Raw genomic sequence first — 21,134 nt, forward strand, 5'->3', positions numbered from 1 at the left:
CCAAAACAATGGGGCTGCACTGTAAAATGTTTTTTTGAGGTTTTGGAAGCACATGGTTTCAAAATATATTCACGTTTGGACATGACCACAAAACATGATAGAGGGTCCCTGAGTCAAGAAATCCTTTCCAGCAAAGAATGGATAATTAGGGACAAGTTTAGTTAATCGTACCTGGTGCATATACTACCCCATATGTATTTTCTTAATTTGTATCACATGGTTTAAGCAAGCCGAGGACCTGTGGATCCATTTTTCAGCAACTGCCAGCTTGGTAGAGGGAGAGAAAGGGCCAGTTCTTGTTCCCATTTGTAAATACACTTACCTTTTACATCAAACAAGGGAGAATTATAAAAAAATTAAAGTAGTGATAGACCTTTAACCCTTTTACGACTGCAGGCAGTATGGATATGTGATATTTTTACTTGACTTAACGACCAGGGACTCGCATGTCCCAAAAATTGCGAGGGCACAGGGAGCTCAGCACCCGCGATCGCGACCAGTGACTCAGCTTGAGTAATTGTCCCTGCAGCCGAGGATGGTGCATGCGCTGTCCCCATCTGGTTAGCCCATTATTGTAGTGACCAATACCGATCGCAACACTTAGACATTTGCGAGAGGGATTGCTATACCTCTCTCCTCTGTTCCAGACCTCTGCAATTTAATCGCAAGGACCTGATCACTGTCATTGTGACCCAAGATCGTCATGATGACTTCCGGGCCAACTGACTCCTCTGAGCCTTGGCGAGCGTGTGTAATCATTCCTGCTGCATGATCACACACTCTCTCAGGGCAGCATTGACATCTGCGATGTCCTACAGTGTTCGAACATTGCAGCTGCACTCAGAGCACTGCAGGGTGATGTTCCATAAAGGGACCAAATGAAAAAGTAAAAAAAAGGTTTACTTTTAAAAAAGTAAAAATATAAAAAATGTAGCAAAACTTTCTTTTCAACATACAGCTGACACAAAAGTGGAATAAAATGCAATCAAAAACTCATATATAAATAAAAATGGTACCGCTGAAAACATCATCTTGTCCTGCATAAAACAAGCCACTATACAGCTCCGTCAACCCAAAAAATAAAAAAGTTTTAGCTCTTTGAATGCAGCTATGAAAAAACAGTTTTTTATTCTTATAAAATAGTTTTTTTATGGCGCAAAAGTGGCAAAACAAAAATAAAAAAATGTGTAAATATGGTATCGCTGAAATCTTACTGACCTGTAGAATAAAGCTATCAATTCACTTTTGGCATGGTGAACAGCGTAAAAAAAAAACAAAAAAAAAATAATTCCTGAGTTGCTCTTTCTTCTTGATTCCGCCTCACAAAAAGTGAAATAGAAAGTGATAAAAAAATTATTATAATAATAACCAACAATGGTACCAATAATAACTCCAAATCATCCCACAAAAAACAAGCCCTCACATGACTCTGTTGGCAGAAAAATAAAAAACTATAACCTTCAAAATCCTGTGATGCATAAAACCTTTATTTTGTAAAGAGCGTTTGTTTTTTTAGTGTGATAGTTGCCAAACCTAAAAAATCTATAAAAACCTGGTATCGCTGTAATCGTACTGACCAGAGGAATAAAGCCGCCTAATCACCTATACCGCAAGGTGAATGGCTTAAAAAATAAATAAAGCCAATTCTTCAACTGCTGTTGATTTCTTCATTCTGTCTCTAAAAGATCGCGGTACGTCGCAGCTCGAATTTAACCTGAGCTATACGCTAGCGCTTGTAGAGGGATTACGTTTAAGGGTGCGTGTCTACGATCAGAAATTGCAGCATATTTGATGCAGCATCTGTTTTGCTGCAACCAAACCGCTGCGTTGTTCAATCACAGTGGATGGATTTATACAAATACCATGCCCTCTGTGCTTTTATTCTAATCAGCATAAACTAAAATGCAGCGTCATTTCCCTAGATGCAGCATGGTAAGTTATGCTACAGGGATGCCAGTGTCTTCAACTGGAAAAACAGAATCTGCTGCCTCATCAGTGTCTAGATCCATCATAGGTTTCACATATTTCGGAGATGTAGATGGAAATCCCAATGTAAGTGCTCTGCATAAAGCACAAAATAAATGTGAACTGATCCAAAATGTTCTTTGCCAAAATTGCGACCAAATAGCATTCAACTCAACCTACAAAAACACAATTCCCCACTCAGGTTCATCATTCACTAACGGAAATATAGGGGGCTTCCACGTTACAGGTAGCACAAAAGCTCTTGAAAGTCACTATCTCTACCCCCCCAAAAAAAATCCAGCAAAATCTGAGCTTACAATCCAAATGCCCCCCTCTTTTCTGAGCCACACAATGAGCGTAAACCACAATTAACGTCCACATATTTGCTATTGTTGAAGTGAGGAGGGTAATAACTAAACTTTGGTCACTTAAGGAGAATTTCTTCTGTTCTGGCACTTAGGGGCTCTGCAAGTGGAGTCCGTAAACTACTCTAGGAAAATCTGTGCTCCAAATATGAAATTGTGCTCCTTCCCCTCTGAGCCTTGTGGTGCAGCCAAACAGTACTGTATAGTCACATGTGGGTTATTGCCACATTCAGGAGAAATTGTGCAACATAATATACAGCATTTTTTTACCTATTCCCCTTGTAAAAATTGGAAATCTGGGGTTAAAACAACATTTTAGTGGTAAAAATGTAATTGTTTTTCTTCACTAGTTTATTATAGTATAACATTTTGTGAAACATCTGTACTATCAATATACTCACTGCAACCCTGGATGAATTAATTGAGGGGTGCAATTTGTAAAATAAGGTCACTTATGGGGGGGTTTCTGCTATTCTGGCACCTCAGGGGCTCTACCAATTTGGCATGGCACGCCCACATCATTCCAACTAAATCTGCACTTCAATATGGTGCTCCTTCCCTTCTTCATATTGTACTGTGCCTCAAAAGTAGTTTTTGCACCACTTATGGGGTACTGGTATACTCAGGAGTAATTGCACAACAAATTCTATGATTCATTATCTCCGGGTACCTTAGTGAATTTGAAAAGTTTGGTGTTAACGCACCATTTTTGTAGTTAAAAATTTATTTTTTTCGTTTTCACAGCTCAACGTTATAAAATTCTGTGAATCCCTAGAGATTTCCAGGTGCTCACCAACAATCTAGATAAATTCCTTGATGGGTCTAGTTTCCAAAATAGGGTCGCTTGTGTGGGAGCTCTATTGTTTAGGCACCTCAGGGGCTCTCCAAATATGACAGTGTATGCTAATGATTTCATCCATTTTTTTAGCCAAATGGCGCTCCTTCAATTCCGAGCCGTGCCATGCACCCAAACAGTTGATTTCCACTACATATGAGGTATTTAAGTACTCAAGAAAAAATGCACAATAAACTGTATGGTGCATTTTTTTCTGATACCCTTGGGAAAATGCAAAATGTTATGGCTAAAATAACATTTTTGTGTAAAAAAATAACATTTTAATTTTTTTTACTTCCACGTTGCTTTGGTCCTGAGAAGAACCTAAAGAGTTAATAAACTTCTTAGATGTTGTTTTGAGCAGTGTGAGGTGTGTAGTTTTCAGAATAGTGTTAATTTTGGGTACTTTCTGTCACCTAGGTCTCTTAAAGTTACTTCAAATGTGATGTGGTCCCTAAGAAAATGGTTTTTGAAATTTTGTTTCTAATGAAAAATTGCTGATAAACTTTGAATCCTTCTAACTCTTTTTAACAAAAAAAATTTAAAAAATTGCACTGGTGCAAATAAGACATGTGAAAAATGTTATTTAGTAACTATTTTATGTGACATAACTCTCGTATTTATGTGCAAAAAATGTCAAAGTTTGAAAATTGCAACATTTTCACCAAAATTTTCACAAATAAAGGCAAAAAATATTGCCTTAAATTTACAACTATCATGAAGAACAATATGTCATGAAAAAACAATCTCAGAATTAACGGATCCGTTTAAGCATTCCAAAGTTATAACCTATGAAAGTGACACAGGTCAGAATCGAAAAAAATAGCCTGGTCAAAAGGGTGTTTAAGTAGCTGGGGGTGAAGGGGTTAACAGTTATAGGTAGTTTCCAATTAAAATTATATAGAGGATTAGAATTACTTTTATGTTCAGTTTTAGGCAAAGAATTTAACGAGTGTCTTATTTGAAAGTATTGCTAAAAACAGTGAGGTGGGGGTGAGAACTTTATTTCCATCTCTAGAAAATTGAATAAAATTAGACCCATCAAACAAGTCTTCAAAGGCATATTTACCCTCCACATCCCACTTTTAAAGATTTATATCTAGAATATGTGCTTCCAGGTTATACTTGCTATAAAAGAAAAGTAGCAAATTTTACACACCATTCTAACCACCAATAAAGAAGAGCAAGCATAGTAAAGACAGGAAGATTAAATTTAGATGGCTTAAGAAGTTCCGTCTCCAAAAGTCTTTGGGTGGAACCAGATGGGGTAAAGATAGACTCAATTTGAAGCCCCCACCCATGATTACCATGTGGCTTCCAGTTGTGCCTCTTTAAGGAAAGCCTGTAAATTTGGGAACCCCATACCCCCAAGTGCAAATGGAAAGGTCAATGTCTGAAAAGCAACCCTTGGTTTTTTCTTGGCCCTGATGAATTTCATAATTAGTGCTTACAATTTCCGAGACAGTCTACCTGAAAATTTTAGAGGAATCACCTAAAGAAATAGATAATTTTAGGTAGATACAGCAATTTAAATGCCTAGATCCTGGCAAGCCATAAAAGGGGAAAACAGGCAAAGTGAAACAGCTAAACTATTATACAAAGTGTCTACAATAGTCTATATTAATTGTTGTTAATGGGTTAAAGTGATTCCTAAATATGATATACACCTCTCTTCCCATTTAAATGGAAAAAAATGGGACCAATTTTTTTTTTAAAGAGGTGGTATGAACAAAGGAAAGATGAGAGATTTAGCTGCTTTCAATTTGTAATAAGAGACCACAAAAAACAAGGAAAGAGATTACAAGATGACTTGAAAAGACATTTCGATATTATTGCCAGACATAATAATATCATCTGCTTAAAACCTACAACATGGTTAACGTCGCCTATTAAGTTACAAATGATATTAAACCCGAGGCAACTACCACAGTATTTGGATTTCAATAGAGGGACATTACTGCAGACTTAATAGACCCAGTAAGACCAAACTTATCCCTCCAAGTACCCCCAGTGTACTCTGTCAAATGTTTTCTATGCATCAAGAGACAAATTCACTCTGGGGTCTTTCTCATTTCTATTGTCCCTATCATGTCAATGAATTTCTTTGTGCCATACTTCGCTTTTCTTTCAGTCACAAAGTCAACCTAATCATAGGCGACAAGAGAAGGAAGAACCTTATGTAGTCTAGTGGTAAGAAGCTTAAAATAAATTTTAATATCACAATCAAGTAATGATATAGATCCTAAAGTTCTCAGGAGAAGTAGGGGGGTTTGCCAGATTTGGGTATGGTAGAAATAGCAGCTTCCAAATTTGTAGGGTCTATATTAGCTGTTGACTGCCAAGCCTGAAAGATTCTCAGTAAGTTCTAATGCACCAACCCATCATGGGTCTATTGCTTATTCTTTCTCCAAAGGTCCTGCATGGTGTGAATTTTTTTCCTCCAAACAGATGAGTTTCAGAACAGTCTGCTGTCATTTCCCCCCGGCTCTGCTGAAATTGGATGTGCAGGTAGTTACGCTGACCAGATGAATAGGCAGTGGAGGAACTAGAGAAGGAGTAGGCGGGGGCAACATGGACAGAGAAAAATCCAGCAATCTTTGGTTGAGGTAGGACATGAGCCAAAATCTTTTCTGCCTCAGGCCCAGCCATACCTACATTTACCCAGTGGGCAGTTAGGGAGATATAATGTCCCTGCCCATGCTTACTGGCCTACGTATCATTACATCATTAAGTTTTCCAATTGGCCGGTATATATAGTGCTTACCATCACTACCAGATAGATTGAACTTGGATTCATCCAACCACAACAGCTTAGACCAATCTGTCTCTTTCCATTGGCTCTGTTCTTTGGTTAACTCAAGTTGGGCCTTCTGGTTCTTTGCAGAGATGAAAGGCTTCTTGCCTGCAACTAGTTCATTCAAGTCTACTGCTCTTAGCTGTCACACCACAGTTTGACAATTCACTTTGACCCTATAGTCATCATTCATTTCATGCAAAATCTGTACAGCACTTTTATGGATATAAGATATACTTTTTCTTAAATCCTTCACCCCCGGCCGATTTTCGATTTTTCCTTTTTTTTTATTCCCTTCTTCCAAGAGCCGTACCTTTTTTAATTTTCCATCAATCTTGCCATATGTGGGCTTGTTTTCGTGTGACAGGTTGTACTTTTAAGTGAAACCATAAGTTTTACCAGCTATTGTACTTGAAAATGACAAAAACATTCCAAGTGCGGAAAAACTTGCAAAAAAAAGTGCGATTGCATGATGGATTTTGGGATATTTTATTCACCGTGTTCTCTATATGGTCAAATTGATGTGTAAGTGTGATGCCTCAGGTCAGTAAGAGTTTGTAGACATCAAACATGAATAGGTTTACTTTTATATACCGGGTTAAAAAAATTCATATGTTTGTCAAACAAAAGTGGCGCACTTTTTGAGCCATATTCCGTGACCTATAGAGTTTTCATTTTTCAGCATTTATGGTTCACTGATGGCTTACTTTTTGTGTCTCGAACAGCAATTTTTAATGTTATCATTTTTGCATAGATACTACATTTTGATCGCCTGTTATAGCATTTTGTAATTTTGGCTTTTGGAAAAATTTTTGCCACTACGCCATTTACTGGTCAGATTAATTAATTTTATATTTTGATAGAACAGGCATTTCTGAACTTGGCAATATCAAATGTGTGTATTTTTTTTATATTTTTAACCCTTTAATTTTCAATAGGGTAAAAAGGGGTGATTTGAACTTTTACTGTAGGCTTTTTTAATTTTTTTTTTTTACTTTTTTTATTTCACTAGTCCCCTAGGGACTCATTCATTTCTGTTGATCATAGCTACACAGCTGACATCCCCAGAAACGCTAAATTCTTTTAAAAGAGACTGCTTTGCCAGCTGTTACAGGAAATGAAACATGATAGCTACAGGAGTCATCATGTGACACCCTGGCAAAACCAGGTTGTCACTGGAGACTGCATCCATCTTCCAGATGCAGGATCCCCTCCTCCTTGTCCTACCAACACAATCCCACACACAGGTTCAAACACCAGCCACAAAAGCCTAGTCACCCCCCCAGGAAAATAGGGACACACCAGTGGGCGGGGCCATGCAGATAATGATGCCCACCTAGGGGTTCTGAGGTGTTCAGGGAGGTGACAAGTCAGTTAAGCTTGGACAGAGGAAGTGAGAAGAGTGAAGTAATAGTCAGGGGTTGTAGCTCCCAGACTACCGGACTACCTGAGCTGACTAGGTAACATACGGCAGAGCAGAGCCACATGAGATGGAGATCCGGTCCCGGAGACCTTAACTGGACCGGGGCAGGGTTGTAGCCTGCCTTTGCTGACAGCGGAAATCCGGTTCGGAGGCCGTGCACAGTCGGGGTACCTGGACCCCAGGGCAAGGACAGCTGCAAGCAACTTGTCAATTAGCCAGCAGAGGACAAGGTTCCAGATCTTGTCCCTTGAGTAGCCCAGATAGAGCGAGACGGAAGCCCAATGCGGGGGATAAGGTGTCTGCAAGTGCCTGCAAAAATCCCATGGGTCAGATCTTGTGAGCCACAGCTCCCACAGTAAAGACACCGGGAGTGGACTTTTCCCTTTGCATGCAGACTAGTCAACATACGAGACACCACATTAGAGTGCAGGAGGAAGGGCCCCTGTTTTGCTCACCAGTGTGCGGTACCCGAACACACACCTCCGAAGGCTACCGGTATCCGGCTCTTGGTTTACTACTTGGATTTTGTGTGACTTATTCAAAAACTGTGGGTACACTGGTATCATCCGGTCCTGCCTGCAGACTGTGCCCCAGCACTGCACTCCACCTACACCTGGACCCCGGGACAACACCTCCCCTACCCATGGAGGGGATACCATCCTGCTGCCTGCTCCATCAGCCCCGGGTGCTCCCATACCAAGGCAGCGGCGGTGTCACCAAACTATCACCGCAACCCACGGGTGGTGTCACCAACAAACTCTCCCCTGTAAATAACCCCTTTATTATGTTGTGGGTGATGGGCTGCTGCACGAGTCCTGGATCCGGCTGTCACTCAAGCCACAGCCACGATCCCGGATCCGAGGACCTCGAGTAGCCCCCTGATGTCGTCTGCGCCCCCGCCCGCAACAATCACATGATCCTGTGCTACCATGGCAACCATCGGCTCCATGTGATCACGTCACGTGACTTCCGATGGCGGTGGCTGATTGAACGTTTACCATGGTGGGGATTTAAATCATGCTGTCACATTTTGACTGCACAATTTAAGGGGGTTTACAGGCACGGGTGGATCTGTGCGGCACACGTCTCATGTGCAGGAATCACCTCCATCTGACGGCTTACAGTAGCCGCAGGTGATTACACCTTGATGGCTTAGGAATCTGTACAAGTATGGCCCACAGTCGTTAAGGGGTTAATATTGTAATCAGTTTTGGAGGACATTTTCCATGGTCGTTCACTTCTAAGTTTGTCAATTCCACAGCTAAGATTTTTTGGCTTATGATTAACTTCACTCTTAGAATAATAAACTTCTTGACATCCGTTGATAAATTTACCTTTGTCTTTGCCATGTTTTATCCAAAACTCACTCACACACTCACACACACTCACACACAAATACTCACAAAAGTAGTCAAAATTAGGCTACCCATAAAAAAATATGCAAAACATTTGCCCCAGCAAATGTGGAAAGCTAAGATATAAAGGAATAAAATCATGTCAAATACAATTTTTATTCTTAGACATGACAATGATTTTCTTCCGGTTTATTAAAATCATCAGGAAAATGGCATCACAAACACCTAACAGAAGTAATCACACTTTTAAACAAAATGCAAATGCAAAAATTTTGGTCACTACTGTATATACCAAGAGAACTGACATATATATATGAAGAAAGGTCCCAGGAGGAGGGACATATTTACTGGGAAGGGGCACATACAGTGCCTACAAGTAGTATTCAACCCCCTGCAGATTTAGCAGGTTTGATAAGATGCAAATAAGTTAGAGCCTGCAAACTTCAAACAAGAGCAGGATTTATTAACAGATGCATAAATTTTACAAACCAACAAGTTATGTTGCTCAGTTAAATTTTAATAAATTTTCAACATAAAAGTGTGGGTCAATTATTATTCAACCCCTAGGTTTAATATTTTGTGGAATAACCCTTGTTTGCTATTACAGCTAATAATCGTCTTTTATAAGACCTGATCAGGCCGGCACAGGTCTCTGGAGTTATCTTGGCCCACTCCTCCATGCAGATCTTCTCCAAGTTATCTAGGTTCTTTGGGTGTCTCATGTGGACTTTAATCTTGAGCTACTTCCACAAGTTTTCAATTGGCTTAAGGTCAGGAGACTGACTAGGCCACTGCAACACCTTGATTTTTTCCCTCTTGAACCAGGTCTTGGTTTTCTTGGCTGTGTGCTTTGGGTCGTTGTCTTGTTGGAAGATGAAATGATGACCCATCTTAAGATCCTTGATGGAGGAGCGGAGGTTCTTGGCCAAAATCTCCAGGTAGGCCGTGCTATCCATCTTCCCATGGATGCGGACCAGATGGCCAGGCCCCTTGGCTGAGAAACAGCCCCACAGCATGATGCTGCCACCACCATGCTTGACTGTAGGGATGGTATTCTTGGGGTCGTATGCAGTGCCATCCAGTCTCCAAACATTACGTGTGTGGTTGGCACCAAAGATCTCGATCTTGGTCTCATCAGACCAGAGAACCTTGAACCAGTCTGTCTCAGAGTCCTCCAAGTGATCATGAGCAAACTGTAGACGAGCCTTGACATGACGCTTTGAAAGTAAAGGTACCTTACGGGCTCGTCTGGAACGGAGACCATTGCGGTGGAGTACGTTACTTATGGTATTGACTGAAACCAATGTCCCCACTGCCATGAGATCTTCCTGGAGCTCCTTCTTTGTTGTCCTTGGGTTAGCCTTGACTCTTCGGACAAGCCTGGCCTCGACACGAGTGGAAACTTTCAAAGGCTGTCCAGGCCGTGGAAGGCTAACAGTAGTTCCATAAGCCTTCCACTTCCGGATGATGCTCTCAACAATGGAGACAGGTAGGCCCAACTCCTTGGAAAGGGTTTTGTACCCCTTGCCAGCCTTGTGACCGTCCACGATCTTGTCTCTGATGGCCTTGGAATGCTCCTTTGTCTTTCCCATGTTGACCAAGTATGAGTGCTGTTCACAAGTTTGAGGAGGGTCTTAATTAGTCAGAAAAGGCTGGAAAAAGAGATAATTAATCCAAACATGTGAAGCTCATTGTTCTTTGTGCCTGAAATACTTCTTAATACTTTAGGGGAGCCAAACAGAATTCTGGTGGATTGAGGGGTTGAATAATAAATGACCCTCTGAATAAACTTTTCACAATTTAAAAAAAAAAAAAAAAAAAAAAGAAATAACATTCTTTTTTGCTGCAGTGCATTTCACACTTCCAGGCTGATCTACAGTCCAAATGTCACAATGCCAAGTTAATTCCGAATGTGTAAACCTGCTAAATCTGCAGGGGGTTGAATACTACTTGTAGGCACTGTATATGCCAGCATGAAGGATATTACTATGTAATGAAGGAGGGGGGGCAACACATATGTCCTTATAGGTAGGGATGGGCGAACCCAAACTGTAAAGTTTGGTGTCCGTACCGAACACATGGTGTTCGTGCACACGAACACAAACACGAGCTTTCTGGGACGTTCGTGTTACAGTTCGTGTAACCATTCGGGTACAGGAGCTGTTAAAAAAAAGCACGTTATTAAAAAAAACATTCTGATCACACTTATAGGTCCCGCGACACATCCTGCAGGCTCTGCCTCCCAGTGATTCTACTAATGCGTCCATCCGATCATTGCTGTTCCCCCCGGTAAGCATCTCTGGCTTAAAGGACCTGTCGTGACCTTGACGTAATACCCATGTGACCAATCATGTGTTAATGCTGTATTACCTCATTGGCTACAGACTGATCACGTGAGTATGATGTCATCACAGGTCCTGGAGCGCCGTGATGCGAGTGTCATTGCAGTATCACGGTGCACAATCTCCCGACGGCAGCAGCTCAGCTGCATGTATGTCCACAGCTGAGGTGCTGCTTTCGGGAGAGTGGGGTGATGCAATGCGAGACGCAAGTGCAATCATCCCGTCACTGTCAATCTTCTGCATCGCTCTGACCAGAATGATGCAGCAGACCTGACATAGCTCTCTCTGCTTCTCACTGTGCATAGACTGTCTGTGCACAAGATGAAGCACAGTTGACTTTACTCTTTGCCTCTCACTGTGTATAGACTGTCTGTGCACAGGGCTGATAGAGTTGCATACAGCGCCAGATGATGGCGCTTCTATGAAAGCGCCAATTTCTGGGGGAGCTGCGGACTGCAATTCGCAGCAGAGGCGCCCAGAAAGTTCAGGCCAACCTGTGCTGCAGATTCCAATTCACAGCTGCCTAGTTGTACCTGGCTGGACGCAAAAATGGGGCGAAGCCTATGTCGTTTTTTTTTTAAATTATTTCATGAAATTCATGAAATAATTAAAAAAAGGGCTTCCCTATTTTTTTAGTTCCCAGCCGGTTACAAATAGGCAGCAGGGGGTTGGGGTCAGCCATACCTGCCTGCTGAACCTGGCTAGCATACAAAAATATGGCGAAGCCCACATCATTTTTGGGGGGCACAAAACTCCTGCATACAGTCCTGGATGGATTATGCTGAGCCTTGTAGTTCTGCAGCTGCTGTCTGCTCTCCTACATACACTAGTGAATGGAGCATGCTGAGCCTTGTTGTTTTGCATCTGCTGTCTGCTCTCCTGTATACACTAGTGAATGGAGCATGCTGAGCCTTATAGTTCTGCAGCTGCTGTCTGCTCTCCTCCATACAGACAGACAGCAGACAGCAGCTGCAGAACTACAAGGCTCAACATACTCCATCCAGGACTGTATGCAGGAGTTTTTTGCCCCCCCAAAAATTTACGTGGGATTCGACATGTTTTTTTTTATACTAGCCAGGTACAGCAGGCAGCTACGGACTGCCCCTAACCCACAGCTGCCTATTTGACCCAGCTGGAAACCAAAAATATAGGGAAGCCCTTTTTATTTTAATTATTTCATGAATTTCATGAAATAATTAAAAAAAGAAAATGACGTGGGCTTCGCCCAATTTTTGTGTCCAGCCAGGTACAACTAAGCAGCTAGGGATTGGAATCCGCAGCTCAGGGTGCCCAACCTTTCTGGGCACCCCTGCTGCGAATTGCAGTCTGCAGCCGCCCCAGAAAATGGCGCTTTCATAGAAGCACCATCTTCTGGCACTGTATCCAACTCTTACAGCTGCCCTGGTGACGGGTGGCTGACTGAGTAATAATGGGGTTAGGGCTAGCTGTATATTATCAACAGGCCCTAAGCCCGAAACTCATGGTGTCAAGCCAATATTAGACATGGCCACCATGAATTTCTAGATAAAAAAAAAAAAAACAACACAGAAAACTATTTTTATTAGAAATAAAACACAACACAATTAGTGACTCCATCTTTATTGAAATAAAGAAGCGCCCTCCACAGTAATCCTGGGTCAAGGGTCCCACGCCATCCAATCCGGATCCAATATCATCTGATCGGTTTGCTGGAAGGCAAAGCGATCAGATGATGTGTCAGGTTCAAGGGCCTTAATCACATGACACAGCAGCTGATTGTATAAACAACTTCTATACAATCAGCTGGTGCTTCAGTGCAAAAAAACTACTCCAAAAAACTACACACTTCTGTACAGACTCCTGTCCGACAGCATCAGCTGATAGTTTAGCTGGCTGGGCGGTAAAAAGCCGACCTCACCGCTCGACTTATAGTATCAGCTGATGCCGTCAGGTGACCGCATCAGCTGATTATCGCCAGGTCTGAGGGAGAGAGAGAGAGAGAGAGAGAGAAGAGAGAGAAGATAGCAAAAGAGAGAGAAAAGAGAGAGAGAAAAGAGAGAGGAAAGAGAAGAGAGAGAGGGAGAGAGAAGAGAGAGAGGAGAGAGAAGAGAGAGAAGAGAGAGAGGGAAAAAGAGAGACTGAGAAAAAGATAGACAGAGAAAAAGAGAGAGAAAGAGAGAGAGAGAAAAAAAGAGAGAGAAAGAGAGAGAGAAAAAGAGAGACAGAGAGAGAAGAGAGAGAAGGGAGAGAAAAGAGAGAGAGAGGGAAAAAGAGAAAAAGAAAGACTGAGAAAAAGAGAGACTGAGAAAAATAGAGAGAGAGAAAAAGAGAGAGCGAGAAAGAGAGAGAGAGAGAAAGAGAGTGAGAGAAAGAGAGAAAGACAGAGAGAGAAAAAGAGAGAGAAGGAGAGAAAGGGAGCGAGTGAGAGAGAGGAGAGAGAAAAAGAGGTAGAGAGAAAATGAGAGAGAGAGAAAAAGAGAGAGAGGAGAGAGCGAGGGAGAGAGGGGAGAGAGAGGTTAAGAGAAAGAGAGATAGAGAGAGAAAGAGAGAAAGAGAGAGAAAGAGAGAGAGAGAAAGAGAAATTGAGAAAGAGAGAAAGAGAGAGGGAGAGAGAGAGAGAGAGTGAGAGAGATTACCGACTCCTCCCCTCAGTGCATAATTAAATTAAATTATAATTATAAATAAATAATAATTCTAATTTAAAATTAAAAATAAATTAAATTTTTTACTGGGACGGCCGGGACTTGAACTCGTGAATTAATGCTTCTTAGACAGTAGCTCTATCCATTGAGCCACTGGCTCTAATGAGGAGCATAGGCAGATTTGGTAATCTTGACGTCTACATTGCAGAGTGAAGTCTGGTGACAGCGCGGCTCACTTCAGGTGCTACGTGGAGAGGACACAAAATGCTCCCTGTCATATTCATGTAGCAGAGTTGACAGTGTCATGTGGATTACTTTGCACCTGGATTGTTGTTTGGGGATAAATAAAAAGGTAAATGATTTTTTTTTGTCTTTTATTCCAAATAAAGGATTTTTCGCTGTGTGTGCTTCTTTACTTTCACTTACAGTTTAATCATGGAAGGTATCTCGGGGAGACGCCTGCATAATTAACTCTTTATTACCCCGATTGCCACCGCACCAGGGCAATTCGGGATGAGCTGCGTAGAGTCCCGGGTCTGCCGCATCTAATGGATGCGGCAATTCTGGGCGGCTGCCTGCTGACATTGTTAGGGTGGTGGGCTCCCCATAATGTGGCGCTCCCCATCCTTACAATACTAGCCTCCAGCCGTGTGGCTTTATCCTGGCTGGTGTCAAATTTTTTTTATTTATTTTTTTTACTGCACAATATAGAGCCGCCCGCCGGTGGCTGTGATTGGTTGCAGCGAGACAGCTTTCACTCATCGTGGGGGCGTGTCTGACTGCAACCAATCATGGGAGGCGGTGGGCGGGGAAAGCACGGAATAACTAATTGAATGATGAAGCGGCAGCCATTTTCAAAAGAGGAAATGCCACTAGAGACTTGTGACAGCCATGCAGCGAGACGCCCATAATCAGTGAGTAGGAAAAAGAGAGGGATTGTGCTGGGGACGCAGGACGCATGCAGATATGAAAGGTGCGCACATACGTACTGTGAAAAGCCACGCTTTTGGTGATCGAACCGTTCTCGAACGTAACTCAAACTGCCGAACTTTTAGCAAATCATTTGAGTTTGTCAAATGACTCGAACAACCCCCAAAATCACTCGAACATGAAATTGACGAACCTCGAACATCGCTCATCTCTAGATAGCACATGTGTTTTTCTGATTAAACTCACACCTCCCATTGGTAGGAGTGAGTTTTAAAGCTTATGGGTAACATTTGTTTACTCAGGCTTGACAAAAAACGCAGGTAGCGTTCGAAACGCGTTGCCACACATGGGCTCCCTATTTTGTCCTTGTAATGATAAATATTTTTTAAAATAAAGCTTGCACAAGATTTTATATTATTCCGGAAGCTGGATTATATTTTTTCTTCAATCAAACTACAGGGAAGCCCATTTCTTTTAGTTATTTAAATAAATAATTAAAAAAAAATAAGTGGGCTCCCACTGCATTTTTTATATTGCTAGCTAAGGGTAATCCAAGCAGCTACTGGCTCTTAACCCCCACTGATTGGTGTTAACTTCACTGGCAATGTAAAATCCAGGGAAGCATTTTTTTTTTCTTAAGTTTTTTGCCAAACAACTAAAAAAAAACCGACATGCGCTTCGCCATATTTTTTTTGTATGCTAGCTTGGTACAGCAGGCAGGTCCCATACCTGCCTGCTGTACCTAGCTAGCATACAAAAATATGCCCCCAACCGCTAGCTGCCTATTTGTACCCAGCTGGGAACTAAAAATATAGTGAAGCCCTTTTTTAATTATTTCATGAATTTCATGAAGCCCCGACATGCAGGGACGAGGAGCCGACCATGTGCCCGAGCATCTCGCCAGTACACGGCACTTGCCAATAATACTAAGTACGAAGATGCTTGGGTGAGCACCGTGTACTGGAGAAATGCACTGACAGGACCTAGCATGATGTCATAGCCATGTGACCAGTCTGTAGCCAATGAGATAATACACATGTGACTGGTCACATGCTATGACGTCACAGAAGGTCCTATCATCAGTGCTGGTTACCAGGAGGGCACAGCGATGATCGGATGGAGAAGCGGCGGGAGACAGTCTGCAGCACGCATTGTATAATGGCAATGTTTATTATTAACTGTATTCTTTATTTTACAGTCCCTCCGGCCCATCCCCTAACTGTAAAGTTTAAGTTCGGTGTTCAGACGCAAGTTCACTTTATATCAGAACCCGAACACAAACTTTACAAAACGTTCGGGCGAGTCTCCCGAACACCAAACATCGGGGAGTTCACCCATCCCTACTTATAGGATCTAGTGTGAAAAATGACTTATACACGTGAGTAAAATGTATGGGGAGATCAAGTAAAACTTTTGGATGGGGGGCCCATCAGACTCTAGTCACAACACTGATGAGCTCCCTCTGTCAGATCATAATGGAAGGTTTGGCCAAAAATGAAACAGCAAGAAAATAAAAGGAAGGTAGAAAAGAGGTGTACTGGAGGTCAAATGTCTAGGGCAACATTATATGGTAAAGATGCATTGCAAATATGTGCAAATTATACATTTGTAAAAAATGTATAAAATATATATTATATATATTAATTAGTGATGAGCGAGTACCAAAAAGCTTGGGTGCTCGAGGCTCGGGCCGAGCAACCCAAGATACTCATGTACTCAGCCCGAGCACCGAGCCCAATGTTATCCTATGGGAGACCCGAGTATTTTAATGAAATGACCCCCGGCAGCATGTAGAAACCCTAAAAATGTCACAAAAGTCTTAGAAGAGTGCTCAAATGACATGGCAACAGCATGGGGAAGACCCCTTGAAGCATTTATCACTCAAAAGTCACAGAACAATGTGAACAATTTTGTCCGAGTTTTACGCCATTTTTAAGGACTCACCAGAAAACCTTCCAAAATGACACCAAAATGAATTTTCATGGCGGAAATGTTAAGGGCACATACCCAATAGTGAGATAGAGCTGGTGTATGTTACTTTTTGAGATTACATGAAAGATTTTACGTGAAAACATTGTGTGGCACTCCAATGTCCAAAACGCACGTTTTGTGCTTTTTACTAGCGATGTCGGTCATTTTTTTTTTCATTCTATCTCCCTCAGTCTGTCGGTCGGTCTCTCTGTCTGTCTGTCGGTCTCTCTCTGCCTTGTCTGTCCCCCTCTCACAGTCTGTCGGTCAGTCTCCCCCCTCTCTCATACTTACCGTTCCCCGATCACTGCCGCGGTGCTGCACAGCTGTTCCCTAAACTCCGGCGGCTTTTCCTCTTTTGAAAAAGCCGGCCGCTCATTAAACAATCTCATATTCATTGCTTTCCTGCTTTTCGGCGCCTATGATTGGTTGCAGTGAGACACACCCCCATGCTGAGTAACAGGTGTCTCACTGCACCCAATCACAGCAGCCGGTGGGCGTGTGTATACCGTGCAGTGAAATAAATAATTAAATAATTTTAAAAAACAGCGTGTGGTCCCCCCAATTTTAATACCAGCCAGATAAAGCCATATGGCTGAAGGCTGGTATTCTCAGGATGGGGAGCTCCATGTTATGGGGAGCCCCCCAGCCTAACAATATCAGTCAGCAGCCACCCAGAATTGCCACATACATTAGATGCGACAGTTCTGGGACTGTACCCGGCTCTTCCCGATTTGCCCTAGTGCGTTGGCAAATCGGGGTAATAAGGAGTTATTGGCAGCCCATAGCTGCCACTAAATCCTAGATTAATCATGTCAGGCGTCTCCCCGAGAAACCTTCCATGATTAATCTGTAAATTACAGTAAATAAACACACACACACATGAAAAAATCATTTATTAGAAATAAAAAACACAAACCAATTTCCTCGTAACCAATTTAATAAGCCCCAAAAAGCCCTCCATGTCTGGCGTAATCCATGGACCTCCAGCGTTGCTTCCAGCTCTGCTGCATGGAGGTGACAGGAGCTGCAGCAGACACCGCCGCTCCTGTGAGCTCCACGCAGCAAATGAGGTGAGTAGCGTGATCAGCTGAGCTGTCACTAAGCTTATCCGCGGCCACCGCTGGATCCAGCGGTGGCCATGAGTTACCTGACTGACAGCAGCTGATCGCGCTACTCACCTCAGTTGCTGTGTGAAGCTGACAGGAGCGGCTGTGTATTCTGCAACTCCTGTCACCTGCATGCAGCAGAGCTGGAAGCGACGCTGGAGGTCCGTGGATTACGCCGGACATGGAGGGCTTTTTGGGGCTTATTAAATTGGTTACGAGGGAATTGGTTTGTGTATTTTATTTCTAATAAATGATTTTTTCAGGTGTGTGTGTGTTTATTTACTGTAATTTACAGATTAATCATGGAAGGTATCTCGTGGAGACGCCTGACATGATTAATCTAGGACTTATTGGCAGCTATGGGCGGCCATTAACTCCTTATTACCCCGATTTGCCAACGCATCAGGGCAAATCGGGAAGAGCCGGGTACAGTCCCAGAACTGTCGCATCTAATGTATGCGGCAATTCTGGGCGACTGCTGACTGATATTGTTAGGCTGGGGGGCTCCCCATAATGTGGGGCTCCCCATCCTGAGAATACCAGCCTTCAGCCGTATGGCTTTATCTGGCTGGTATTAAAATTGGGGGGACCGCACGCCGGTTTCTTTAATTATTTAATTATTTATTTCACTGCACAGTATACACACACCCACCGGCTGCTGTGATTGGGTGCAGTGAGACACCTGTCACTCAGCGTGGGGGGTGTGTCTCACTGTAACCAATCATAGGCGCCTGTGGGCGGTGAAAGCAGGGAATACGAGATGGCTGTGTGCAGAGCACAGCGCGCCCGCCGGTATAAAGGCTCGGTCACGCTGTGCGGGCCGACCAATCACTGCAACTCCACAACTAACAGGGCTGTGGCATTGCAGTGGTCTGCCAGCCAATCCCTGCATGAGGTCTGGCTCTCAAAAGAGTGCCAACATGCAGGGATGAAGACCACGAGTTCAGCACGAGTATCGCGAAATTACTCGGTACCCGCCGAGTAGCCCGAGTACAGTGATACTCGTGCGAGTACCGAGTAGTGACAAGCGTACTCGCTCATCACTAATATTAATATTTACATACATCCCATTTAGTGTTGCCTGAATTACTGCACCCCTATTGCACATGCAGTGGTTATTTCGTACCAGAATTGATCAAGACAAGAGTTATTGTAGTACAATGCGCTGATAGTAAATAATTGCTATTTTGGAAATGAGTCAGAATGCATTGGGCATTGCAACTTGCTGAATATGTTGCTAGAGAGCATAGCCACACATCGGTAAAATTTGCATTACTGACCATATATTCACTACAACATTGTGCCAATGAGAATCAGAAAGGCACCACTGAGCTATAGACTAAGGTGTATTTATCTGATCGATAATTTTTTCCTTTAACATTCTTTAAACAGCCACCACAAGCATGTGTGTTGCTTAACACTAGAACTACTGGACTCGTGACACCTATATAGAAATACATGGTGCAAAGTAGTCAAAATGACTATCTCAGTAGTTCTAGTGTTAACTGGAAAAGAGATGTATTATGAAACAAAAAGAAGCTTAGCATTTGCAATATGATGCTCAAAGAAATGTTCTGCTGAAAAGCTAATTCCGTGTTTCCCTAAAAATAAAACACTGTGTTATTTTATCTTTTTCCACAAAAAATGCACTAGGGCTTATTTTTGGAGTTGGACTTATTTTTGGAGTAGAGTTTATTTTTGGTGAAACATGGGTTGGGCTAGGTTTACCCAGCAGAAAAGGCAGACAACCCCAAGAAGAACAATAGTTACCACACCCTGGACATCTGAATCGTTCCCTGGAGGAACTGCAGTGGAATACATTGATGTATTCCACGGCAGGTTCTCCATGCATTCGACCACGGGTCCTCATGTTCCACAGCGCTGCCAGCTGGAAGGATGCCACATCAAATGTTTGGACACGCAACGTTGATACATCGCTTACACAATAAAATCTAACAATATTTTTCTTTTTAAAAGGTTAGGAATATTTGCATTCCTACATGTATAAACTACAATATATATGTGCTTAGAATCATCTTTCTAACTGAAATAATAAATGAAGTTCTTGGAAGCTATTTGGTAGATGAGCACTGGATCAACTTTTATTTGCTTTATAAAGTAATGTTGTTTGTTGACCCATTGTACCTCCTGACTTAAAGAGCCACTGAAAGGTAAACAACTTAGTGCATAGCATCATTTTTAGCTTTTAGAAATAAGAAATTTGAAACATAGCACTAAATTTAATCAATGCAATTGATCACTGAGGGATATGTTTTTACGGAAAGATAACCTGGCTATGCTTTTTCTTTCATTGAATGCACTGGGATTCCTGCCAAACTATAAAGTTAGGTCAGGTCAATATTCTGTGAAATGTATCTCTCTGAGTGATTAATTACTCAGCAGTATGGAAAGTCTCTTGACGCACACTACTTTTTAAGGTGTATACTATTGTGTCTGTGCAATTTTTTTTTCTAGTAACAGCATTGTCAGAATATTATTCACCGAAAGCAGCTAAATAGCTATTACACCTAGAAAATACAATAAAATCTATAAGAAAAATTAAATTAAATTGGTTTCAGCTGTTTTTATAGCATTTTGCGTGATGGTGAGTAATGTGTTAAGTAATGTTCTCTTTTTCAATGTCCCATGTCTAATGTAATTTATCAGATATCCGGATTTGTGGCAGATCATCTGAAATATACTATTAATTTTTGGCACAAGGAAACTAGAGTTGAGCGATGTTCGAGTCAAACGGTTCGCCAATTTCAAATTCGAGTGATTTTGGGCGGCGCTCAAGTCGTTCGACGAATTCGACCGATTTGCTTAAAGCTCGGCAGTTCGATTTACCATTCGAGAGCGGTTCGATCACCAAAAGCGTGGCTTTATGTGCGCGCATTGTGTATTTGCATGCACCCTGCATCCCCAGCACAATCCCTCTCTCTTTCCTACTCACCAATCATGGGCGCGACGCTGCATGGCTGTCACAAAGCTCTGGCGGCTTTTCCTCTTTTGAAAATGGCTGCGCTTCACTATTCAATCAGGTATTCCCTGCCTTCCCCGCCCACCGGCGCCCATGATTGGTTGCAGTCAGACACACCCCCACGATGAGTGACAGCTGTCTCACTGCAACAAATCACAGCCACCGGCGGGCGGGTCTATATCGTGCAGTAAAATAAATAAATAAATAATATATAAAAAAAAAAAATGTGGTTCCCCCAATTTTGATACCAGCCAGGATAAAGCCACACGGCTGGAGGCTGGTATTGTCAGGATGTGGAGCACCACGTTATGGGGAGCTCAGCACCCTAACAATATCAGCCAGCAGCCGCCCGGAATTGCCGCATCCATTAGGTGCGACAGTCCCGGGACTCTACCCAGCCCATCCCGAATTGCCCTGGTGCGGTGGCAATTGGGGTAATAAGGGGGT

Source organism: Anomaloglossus baeobatrachus, chromosome 2 (assembly GCF_048569485.1).
Source record: "Anomaloglossus baeobatrachus isolate aAnoBae1 chromosome 2, aAnoBae1.hap1, whole genome shotgun sequence".
NCBI lineage: Eukaryota > Metazoa > Chordata > Amphibia > Anura > Aromobatidae > Anomaloglossus > Anomaloglossus baeobatrachus.